At 35.4% G+C, this 12,437-nt stretch overlaps 1 protein-coding gene across 5 annotated transcripts in view; it reads right to left on the reverse strand.

Annotated features, from left to right (window-relative positions):
• Pcdh9 (protocadherin 9) overlaps positions 1–12,437 on the reverse strand; it is an 844,061-nt gene that overhangs the window by 776,846 nt on the left and 54,778 nt on the right. The gene's annotated exons all lie outside the window — the stretch shown is intronic.

Consider the following 12,437-nt stretch of genomic DNA (forward strand, 5'->3'; position numbering starts at 1 on the left):
CCTAAAAAATGATAATTAAAATACCTTTAGCACATCCTATGCAAGCTGTTGACTTTCCAAATTAGGGACCAATAGACCATCTTGTATTTCTGAAGGCTAAGTGATGAGACTATAAATAATAAAGTTAATTTTAGACCCAACAAAAGCAAATCATTTTTCTTTATACCACATACATTAATAGAAAAAAAACCAAAAGATCTGCTTAGTTCCATATATATTGAGATTGAAGATAATTTAGTAGCAAGTAGAGGGCAAACTTTTTAAATGATGTCGTTCAAATTTACCTTCTTGTCGCAGTTTGCTTTCTGTTACTGGGATGATTGCATGACCAAATGCAATCAATTGAGGAAAAGGTTTGGTTCACCTTAACATAAGCTTGAGTACTGAGAGATGACAACTCTCAAGAACTTACGGGAGGAAATGAGACAGAAATGGCAATAGAATGTGTGGAGGAACATTGTGCAAGGCTTGCTCTTCATAGCCTGTACAACTTGCCCAAGTCCACCATTCCAGTCATAGTGCTGTGCATAGTGACCTGGATTTTCCCATATCAACCATCAAACAAACAAACAAAATAAACAAGCAAACAAAATAATGTTCCACAAGCTTGCCTATAGCCAAAGCTGATGGAGATATTTCCTCAATTGAGGTTCCCTCTTTCCAGATGACTCTAGATTCTATAAAGTTGACAAGCCAACTCACTAGCTAACTGACAAACTAACCACCAACTAGCAAATTAATGAGCATGCTGCTCTGGGGACATAATAAAAGTTAAGAGAATGTTTTGCTTCCCCAAAATTCAGGTAAGTCTTAAGTCTGCAATATAATGGTTCTTGGAGGTGGGGGCCTTGGAAGAAAGCTGATCATGAGAGTGAAATGCTCGTGAGTAGAAGTGGTGTCCTTAAAAGAATGAGGAAGGGTGTCAATCTTCCATAGCCCACCTCCCTCCTTTCCTTCCTCTTCTCCTCCTTCTTTTCTGGTTACTTATGTTCCTAAGCCTTTTTTGCCGACCTTCTCTATCAGTGAGCATCTGACTAGAATGCTACTGAGTGCTGACCTTCAGACAGAGCACCATCATTAAACACTTTCAGGCTCAGAATATCATTTTTTGTCTCTTGTTTAAACAAACCTATGATATTATCATACAGTCTTTCCAGAAGACTGACAGCTATGAATCATTTTGTAGTAATTTTGGTTTTATGAAATAACTTCATGAATAACTTACCTTCTATGATTATTTTCTAACCCACCTCCAACATCTACTTTTATGATCACTAAATGCCCTAGGTAAAAGATATGTTAGCTATTAGATTTCAATTAGACTGACATAGTTTACCTATAACAATCCCCATGTGAGGATGTATATCACTGTTCTCACACATTATTATTAATGCTGGGCAAGTGAGCAACTTTGAACATGTTTTGAATTAAATCTCAGAAAATGAAGGACATTGTTAAAAGAAAATAAGGATCCAAATGTGAAGAATGTCAGCCATGCATGTTACCCTACCCACTATTCTGATTTGTATAACACACAGTCTCCAGCCAAAGGGCTTCCTGTATGTGGGGGGCAACCATGGAAACCAATACATAGGGGCATAATGACAGTAGTCCTTTATCATAGCAGGGGCTTTGTAAGTTATTCTGAGATGAAAAAGTATTGCTAAAGATGTTGTTAGAAATTACATGATATGGAAGTGTCCTGGTACCCTTGTCCCCTCACTGAACTTTTTGAAATTAAACAGAATTTATAAAATGAAAAGCCATATGCCAGGCAAAATTATAATAACTATGATACCACTCCTCAGACCCTGACTTGGGAGCATCATACAGTGGAAGAGCACAAGGCAAGCCTGAACAAAACAGAGCCATGCTCATACAAAATAGATAGATAAATAAATAAATAACTTTTCATTTAATAGAAAAATAAGCAATAGTTCAAATTATTAAACATCAAATATGAAATAATAGGCCTCAGGAAAACGTATCTGGTCCCCAAAGCAGAAGTAAAACTTAAAATTTTCATATTTTTTTTGTAGACATTTTCATTAAAATTTAAGGCAAGAGGAGAACAGAGAAAGAGAGTTCAAATATAGCATTGGTTGAATATAAGAGTTCTCTGGGCTTCTATGAGACCCTGTATCAAAAATGGGAAAAAAAAAAAGAAAGAGAAAGAAAGAAATTTTCTTAGAAAATATATTCATTTAATGATTGAATCTAAAGATGCAAAAGTCAATAAGAGAAAATTAAAACTGGGATTGAACAAACCATAGCAATTAGTATAATGATAACCAAAAACATTTAATCTAGAAGATCATAAACAACTAAGCCGACTTTTTAAATAACAGGTTTTCCCACAAAGTACTTCTCTTTCCGTTGTCATTGCTTTTTATGGCTTCCTTAGTCACTCTGATACTCATGGATCCTTTGTTGCTGTAAAAATTACAACAACCACCACCACAACAAAACCATATAACAATGTGTTTCTTCTTCCCTCAGAGTTCTACAGCCCAGAGCCTCCTGGGCTGTGTCCCACCTACCCTCTGGGAAAATTTGACTCCTTGAGTGCCTTGAGTTTGTCAAAGTAGCTAAGCATCACCCATGATGAAATGTAGCAAAAATATACCCTATATGTTGTTCAGCTTCCCTTCCTGAAGTTGAAAATTGCTTTTATACTGAAGTTTTGATTAAAAATCCAATCTTACATAATTATCCAAATGGCATGACTCAAAATTCCATCAGGCTTCAACATGGTGTCCTTGTGGGTTTTACTATCATATTTTTGTTTGTTAAGGGTTTGGTTTAGAGACAGTATTACATGGTAGATCAGGCTTGCCGGGAAGTTGTTCTATAACCCAGGTTAGCCTTGACTCACACATAACCCCCTTCCTTGGCCTCTAAACACTAGGAGGGCAGGAAAGAGCTACCACACAGGGATGTATTTGTGTTTCATTACATATTACCCTCACTTCATTTGAATATGTTGGGTCCACAAATATCACATGGGATCACCCTAAGAAGAGGATATTTCCATTGAAAGAGCTGGAGAGAGGTGGCTTCTCTGATTGAATCTAAAATCCGGTGCCTCCTCTGAGTGCTTGTGGAACATTAACTAATTCACTTCCCACACCCTCTTACTTAATGTAGTTAGAGGTTAGTAGCAGAACAGCTAAACTGTTTACCTGTCACTTAGAGATTTAAGCATCTCTGAAAAGCAAGTACCACAGGAGAATTTATTTGAAATTTCAGGTAATCTAATTCTAAGAACTGCAGTGGGAAATGGCCTAGGCAGAGAGATTCTCAGCCCCTTTAAAAGATTATACGTCTAGGTCTCACTGCAATTAAACGACTAAAATGACTAATAATCGGAGTATCGAGAGGAAACAATTGCCAACTCATTGCCTGGTCACAGACCAAGTCAGAATTGTTGGGCGATTTTCTTCAATTTGACTTCAACTCTAAATTTCTGTTCCAATACTAGGAAACTCTCTGGGATACAAAGTGTATGCAAACAGACAATCCTTTTAGTTAATGAAATGCCTCTGCAAACACAACGCCGCTGCAAGCACTGCAATCCATAACAGTCTAATGTGTGTTTATAAATACGAGTAAGGCCTCCGTAGAGTGAAGGCCGGTGATGAATTATTCAGCAGGTCTGCAATGAGGCTGGACAGCTCCTTCCATGCTAACAGCTCTTCAGTGACAGAAACACCTGGCTTACTGCCCTCCCACTGAGCCACCTCTAAAGAGCTGGAATGCCTTTTTCCTCTTGTTCTAGATGTGACTTCACCAGAGTGCCCATTGTCCTCAACGCTGATCTGAGGGTAAGCTCTAAAGAGAGACCCAGGCTCCAAGAGTAGTAAGCTACTTATTCCTCTGCATGTCAAAGCCCCAACATGCCGAACTGCTGACTGCTGAACACACCATTGGCAGTGCACAGGAGACCAGGACCTAATAGACACTTTAATTCTTATGGCCTGTCAGGCAGGGTTAATGTGAGGAAGGAGACAGAAATTAGTAGCTAATAAGAGAGAATAATAGAAACGAAGACTATTTCCCCTTGCTAAATGCCTGTAATTTGTGCCTCTTTCCATTAGTTTCACAACCAGAGTTGCTATAATAATAGCAACAATACAATCCCTCTGAGGATTATAAAGAGTTTTGCCCTTGTCTGGATTCCTGGACCTGGTAACTGTGACATTTGAAGTGCAGTCAACAGTACTTGGGAATTAGAGAGGGTCAAAACTTATTAGCTAGTTTAATCCACAAACTTAAGTATTTCCTTCAAGTCTGCCTTCTTAAATGACCCCAGGAAGAGTGATTCTTTTCTTTCCTTTTGTCATGTCTTCTGGGAAGCAATTAGAAAGCCAATAATTTTTAGCGTTATTAATTTTTTATACTCAGGCTAAATTTTCCTTGGCTTTCTTCCTTCCATTTCTTAGGACTTACTGGCCTAGATAATGTTTTTTGAATATTATGCATGTGTACAAAACAAACATTTGTAGACTAGAAGCATTTGATAAGATTGAAAGAGCAACCAGCCTCTTTGGAGCATTGAACTAAAGTTTCAAATTCTTCAAAAAAAAAAAGAGAGGATTTCACATTATTTCTTTTTTTTTTTTTTTTTTTTTTTTTTTTTTTTTTTTTTTTTGGTTTTTCGAGACAGGGTTTCTCTGTGTAGCCCTGGCTGTCCTGGCACTCACTTTGTAGACCAGGCTGGCCTCGAACTACGAAATACATGTGGAGTCTGACTCTCTGAATACTTGTATCTAAAACTTTGGTTTCCACATTCTGATTGATTGAAGTGGGATGGACATATTCTTCTGGTACTTTCAATACATAATCATTTTTGTTAAGTTCTTCTTTTTGCCACATATTGAAAGCCCCACGCATAAGCACTGTTGATTTCCACTTTTTGGATGCTGGCCTCAGAGAACAAGCAAGCATCAAAAGCCTTCCCTATCTGATCAACAGAAGAAAAATTTCACAGAAGGTCAGCAGATTTTGACCCAGTTCCTAGCCCGCAGGAGTCTGCATCAGAAAATAAAACTGGCCTCACTTCAATGCCCTCCTGTAAGCTCCCAAGTGAGTAGAGAATGTGGGGTGCTTCTGTTTCTTTAAAACATTTCTGCACGTTAGAGGCAAAGAGGTACTGATCTTAATCTCCTGACACTCCTCTTTCCATCACACGTGTGGAGGTGAAAACACAGTCAGATATACAACTGTGTGCTGAAAATGCAACTGACTTACTCGAGGTCAGGGAGGTGGAGGGTTTTTTTTTAATTTTTATTTTTATCTACTCAAAGAGAAAATTCTTTTCTAAGCATGCCATTAAGCATGTACCGAGTTACAGAAAAATATGGGCAAACTGGTGCATGTACTTTCACAGTCCTTTATTTGTTATTCAGTTGTCCCAAATTTAGATCATGCTATTGAACAGTCAGGGCAACTAATTAACTCCCAAATATAGATATTAGCATTGGCTTGTAAACTCAGAGAAGTAACCTACCCGAGGATTTCACATGTTTGGTTACTGTAGCAACTCCATGTGTGTGAATTAAAATCAAAAGGAGTTGAACACAAAGCACAGCAGATCCTGCTCAGCTCTGATAAATGCAAATGCAAGAGAAGGGGCTGTAGCTTCCAGTGGAAATGTAGCAATTGTTCATGATGTATTAGCACTCAGTGAAGAAGAACCACACTGCACTTATGTTTTATATATACTAGTATCTATCAAGCAACATTAAAATAAAAGATTTTTAACAGTGCTTTGAGTTGATGTATCTAGTTTTTTTAAGACCTTTTGTGAAATAGTTACTAGTTATTTCATATAGTCAACCTTTTTATGTATCTTAAATTTTTGTTAAGGTTATAATGTTCCAAGCATTTAAAATATCAGAATTGGAACACCATGTATCTGAAAAGCATCTCTATGAGAAAGGAAAGATTTAAGATAATGTTAGTACAATGTACAAATAAAAAATGCTTGAAGAATGCATATCACAAAAAGGTTTATACCCAGAATATTTAAAGAACTCAAATCAATTGCGAAAACACAAATAATCTGATTTATTTAAAGGCCAGTAAACTAGCTAGAAATTTCTCAAAAGAGAATGCATAAATGGCTACAGATACATTGAAAAATGTTCAACATCTCTAACTGTCAGGGCAATACAAATAAAAAAAAAATCCCACAATGACTTATCACCTCTCTGCAGTTAGGAGGACTATTGTCACAAACACAAAAGATTGGTTCTGGCAAAGACAGAATGTATCCCTTATACATTATTGGTGGAAATGTAAATTAGTTTGTGGAAAGCGGTATGGAGCTTCCGCAAACATTTATATGCAGAATTACATCCTGCATCCAATAACCTCATTGCTTGGTGTATATCCAAAGAAAATGAAATGGATATGCGTAAGAAACCTTTGTGCTTTCACATTTATTGTAACATTACATACGCAGCCAAATATAGAAACAATGCAAGTATCTACATACTCATCAAGGAGCACAGAAAGTATGATACATTTCACTGAGGAATACAATAAAGCCATAGAAAAAAATAGAATGTAGTTATTTGTGGCATGAATGGAACTTGTGTTCCTATGTCAATGACTAAGCACTGCACAGAAAGACAAAGATCACACTGATTTACTAATATTTGGAATATAAAAATACTGATACTATACAAGTATAAGGAAGAAAAGAGAGGACCATGCTTTCATACAGAACTAATATGAAAAAGTCATACAGAAAATATAATATGGAAAAAATAGTGTGGAAATATATCTTTAAAAAATCAACTGGGAATGATGATTGTTAATCTTTTCATAAAAGGGAAATGGTGAATTTTTCGAGCACAGGAGAAATGATAACTATGTAAAGAAATAGAGATGCTTAGCCTGAATGGAATATTTCAAAATGTATATGTATGTCAACAAATCAGATAACTCTCAAAATGTGCTATGCTTTTATCTCAATTAAATAAACCTTAAAATGAATACAATTCCAGGGCACATTTTCTGTACCAATGTCATATCAGAAAAAGTAAACTACTTAACTCATGTGATTTTTTACAGTTTGTTTATGTAGTACTAGGGCTTTCAGATGGTAAATATAATTTCTAGTTTTGTTTCTAATATGCCAAAACAAGTACAATATGAAATGCTTATTTTTAATTTGAGAACTTGTTATTTAAAGTAGCTGCATTTAAATCCTTCATAATGTTTTATGAGGACATATAGCTGCTAAAAACTTCATATAAAAGGACAGGAAATATAATTATTTAAACAATAGCTATGGATACTTATTTTCTTCATGGGTTTCCAGGAAAATTATTACTAAACAAACGTCATTCTAATTTTTGTATGTATATGTGTGTTCATATGTGTGCAGGTGCTCATGTACAGATATGCACATGTTTGTGAATGCCAGAGAACAGAACTAGAGTCATATCTCAGTAGTTTTAGAGACAGAATAAAACCTTGGTATGGAAACCCCCAACTATGCTAAGATAGATGACTAGCAAGCTAGGAGCTACCATAGGTCTCTGCCATCCCAGTAGTAGGAATAAACGTGCATGTCACCATATTCAGGGTTCTGACATAGTTGTAGAAAACTGAATTCAGGTCACTGCAAGGTGAGCACTTTACTGGCTGAACCATCTCTTCAGGATACAATAATTCACATTTTACTAATTATAAGAAACTATACAACAGCAGAAAGAAGGATAATTATACTCTACAGGAAATTTGAAGTAAAATATGACTGATCTCTGCCACTTATAAAAGAATAAATAAATTGGTCATTTATTTGTATGTCTTTCTTAGTTTCTACATTCTGTTCTATCTACAGATAATCCATGACATTTATATAGAAACTTCCTATAATATTATTCTATCATGTGTTATTATAACACCAAATGTATGTCAATTATCAGAGAAATTAATTAATTTACTTCTCAATTATTCTACTCCAGAAAAGCCCAGTTGTAGAATGACCTTGGCCATCTTCCTGCCCATCAATCATCTTTGAAAATATTCCAAGCAAAGATAAGGTGTGTGTTGAAGATGTGTGTTGGAAATAACATATAAAACAATGGAAAGGGGTGGAGAGATGTCTTGGCAGTTAAAATTACTTGCTGCTCGTCCAGAAGAACTGGATCCAAATCCTAGTCCTGATATAAAGGTTCACAATTGTCTATAACTCCAGTTCTGGGGATGCAATGTTCCATTCTGTAATCTGTGGGCACAAGACCTGCACATGCTAAATAGGCATGTATGTAGCTAAAACAGCATGCGCGCGCACGCGCGTGGGCTCACATGCATACGCACACGCACACGCGCGCACACACACACAGATATAAAATCTAGACAGTAATTTTCTGTAATAATATTACTTCACTTAGGGCCACAGAAATTCTGATATTGCCCCATTTATAAATGGTCAAGACTCTCATGGTATTAAGCAGCCAAAATAATCCAAAGCATGGAAGAATTTCTTTTATTTTAACTATTATGTATTGATCCATGGCTGTCAAAAAGGAAATGCATTATTCTCATTATTTGAAAAAATATTTATCTGTGAATTTTTATTTATTGTTAGGAAATTGTAATCATGACTGAAATGGCTTGAGTTAATTAAATATCAAATTATACTGTGAATATAATTATGTATTTTATAAAGCACTTAGTCATAATGTAAGATTATAATATAAAAGCAGTATTTACTGTGGATTTTTAAATTTGCCTTATCCTGCTAAAGAATATTCTATAATTATAAAGTGGAGTTTTATTGTTGTATAATAAAGAATATATACAATATAACAGTATTAGTAATTTTCTGTAATAATATTACTTCACTTAGGGCCACAGAAATTCTGATATTGCCCCATTTATAAATGGTCAAGACTCTCATGGTATTAAGCAGCCAAAATAATCCAAAGCATGGCAGAATTTCTTTTATTTTATCTATTATGTATTGATCCATGGCTGTCAAAAAGGTAATGCATTATTCTCACATATTTCCAACAGCTTACAGTGAGGACATATACTTTAGGAACCTTAGTCAATTTTTAGATATTTTATCTTAAAAAATGATTGTTGCTTGGATCGTATCTTCTTTTAAATATGAAAACTTATTTCATTATGATTTCAAATATACTTTTAGGAGGCACAGTCCCACTCATATTTTGTTAGTGCTGTAAGCTCAATTTAACTTTTGCTGGTTATATTATGGTTACACCTTAATAGCTCATTATATTTGTGAATCAGAAGTGAAATAACTATTCATCTTGCAGTCTTGATACAATTATTATAAATATGTAACAACATTCAAAGCAAAGTGATTAACTAGACCTTACAGTTCCATGATGTTATTCCTGTTCTAGTCTCAGCTCAGTTGCTGCTGTAAAATATTCTGGCAAAAAGCCACTTCGCGGTGGAAAGGATTATTTTAGTTTCCAATTCTAAGTTATAGTCCATTACTGCACACAGGCCAAGGCAGGGGCTCACACAGCTGGCCACATCACATCCTCAGTCCAGGACAGAGAAAAGTGAAGACACTCATGTTGCCTGCTTGCTTGTGATCTCCCATCAATGTGTACAGTTTGGGTTCTGCCTAGAGAATGCTCCTGCCCATCATTGGCTGAATATTATATATCAATTAACAATGAAGTATTGTCAAAGCAATGCTCCATAGACATACCCATAGGTTAAACTTATCTAGATAACTGTTCATGAAGTCCCCCCCTCCCCGATTTTTTCCCTATTAGGTACATCTTCAATGTGAGGAGTTTTCCTTGTCTTATTGTATCGTGTTCTGTCATGGTTGGCTCATGTCTGTTGAAGGCATGTTTTTTTTCTGAAGAGAATACGGAGGAGAAGTCCATTAGAGAAAGAGCGGGAGTGGGAGAATGGATCTAGGAGGTGTGAAGGGAGAGAAAACTGTAGTAAGCATGTATTGTGTGAGAGAAGAATCTGTGCTCAATTAAAAATAAATAAAAAGACTCTTTTCTCAAGTGAGTCTATGTTGTTTCAATCTGACAGCCAAAACTAACCCACACAGGAGAGTTGAGAACAACGTGGGAATCAGCTCAGGCAGGAGAACCACTTGCTTTGTAGTATAATCTTATCTGTTGTTGCATCACTGGTAACTCCATATTAAACAACTCTGACATCAACCACAACTTCCTTGCAAGTTATGTATTGTCATGTTCTTTGTCCACTTCACGAGTGTCTTACATACATCTTACTATTTTATGCCTTTCTTTTCTGTTAGATATGGCTGAGTGCATGAAAGGTAGTTCTGTACAAGCTTACAGTCGTTTTTCATTTTTATTGGTACTTTAGTACATGACATGACATTATTAGGTTACTGTTTTGTTTTAGTGTGGTGACAAATATTTTTTTTCTGTGAAACAAGTTACATTCGTTTCCTTGTTGGAATCATATACACACTATGGTCAAAAAGAATTTTAAAGATTCTAACTGATTGTTCTAATTGTTTCATGTCATTTTATTATTTATTATGTCATAATGGTAATAAAAATAAAGTTCTTTTCTCTAATTAATTTATAATTAGGGAAAAACAGGACATACAATGGATAATGTCTATGAATGTGGCCTCTGCATTAACTTCATGAAAGACAACAACTTTACCATTATTTGCATTGTGTAGAAGTGTTATTTTTATAATCTACTACAGAAATGGAATTTCACCTGGAATTGTTATGTAAGTTAGGACCAAAATGTTAACATCTAGGTTGTTAACACTACGTTATCAATAATTTCACAATATATTAGATTGTTTTCATCTTTAAAGGGAACCTATTATTCTATTGCATTATCATGTAATAGTTATCCATTATTAGCTCTATAGTCAAATACAGAAATGAGATATTTAGATTATATTATTTGATTCTAAAACTGGTAATCTATACTGTTACTGTGTTAGGAGAAACTCACGGAACCTACACAACCTTTAACCTGCTTCTATTACTGTTATTCATTGCATGTAAAGTGGACCCTCGAAATTTCATGAATTCTTAGTTGTTTGTAAGGAAGTCCTAGAAGTTTGGGAACTGAAGTTTGAAGACCAGGTAGGAGTAGGTCAGAGTGAGCATGCCTTTGGAATGTTTTGTCTCTCCCTCTGCTTTTTGTCTGACATGAACTCAATAGCATCTACCTCATGATCATCGGTGTGATGCTGTCAGTCACCACAGGGCCAGAGTCAATAGAGACATGTGAACATGGGGTGAACTTCTGAGGTTGCATACCAGAAATAAGTAGGTCATTCCTTTTAAGTGTTTCTTTTAGTATTTTGTTAGAGTAAAGCAAAAGCACCTAGTACTGTGAAAACCAAGAACCCTCCTGAGTTTTCTAGGTGCTCAAGGTCAACTTATACAAAAAGGAAAATAACATTTAAAGTGTGATTATAAAGATTCAAGTTGTTATATTTAAAAAAAAAAGCATCATCATCACCTGGTTTAGACAAGGACCTGCTGTAGCTCTAGTGAGCAAGTCAAAGGCTAAGCTTTCAGTAAGCTTTCAGTTAGCTTAGAAGGGCTTCTGGTGTAGCTTTCTGGATGGATTGCTTCAAGTCAATATATTTCTTTTTACAAGTGTTGACATTCCCTTGTGGCACAAAGAAATCAACATTTGAGTCACTTGTTTTAAATAATGGACCGAGGCCCAGCTTTGACACCTATCTATTTAGAATCTGTTTTCGATAGTCCTTTTAAAATGCTGAAGGTGGAAGCTGAATGGAGCTAAAAATTCTGGGGTTTTCCCTCTAACTCGTAACTCCAACATAATAGTTATTACTGTGCTATGATGAAACTAAGACAGATTACTATCTGGAGTTATATCTATAATTCATGTTAGCAAAAGTATTAGAACTAATGTGAAAAGGGATTTTGAGGGAACTTAAACCATCAAAACACAAAGTCTCCTCATACATCCAAGGAACAAGGGAAAAGAACATACTTATAATCAGAAGCCTGAGGTCAAATCCCCACAATTTCAGGAAGAAACAAATTGTTTACTTCTCAGCAAAGATATCAAAAACACTTATTAAAAAGAACACAATCCTGTAAGAAAAAAAATGATAGTAGTGAAAATAAATGTGATACAGAATCTCTGGTAAATCACATGCTGTCCATGAGCAGATGACAATTCATATTTACATTTATGATAAAGGGTGACAAATCTTTATCCTTGTATGTTTCCCCTAACAAAAGACGTCTGATATTGAAATGATTTCGATAGATAATCCCTCTTCTAACCCTCTGTATCATATCGAGATCTTAGAATGCTATAGTTTGGGATCACTGATGCCAAATATTGATATAAAAATCCTCATAACTGCATGGAAATAAGTAAATAAAGAAGATGAAGAAAAACCTGGAATGGAATATTTTGTGCAACAATGCCACAAG

The sequence above is a fragment of the Mus caroli genome, chromosome 14, assembly GCF_900094665.2.
Source record: "Mus caroli chromosome 14, CAROLI_EIJ_v1.1, whole genome shotgun sequence".
NCBI lineage: Eukaryota > Metazoa > Chordata > Mammalia > Rodentia > Muridae > Mus > Mus caroli.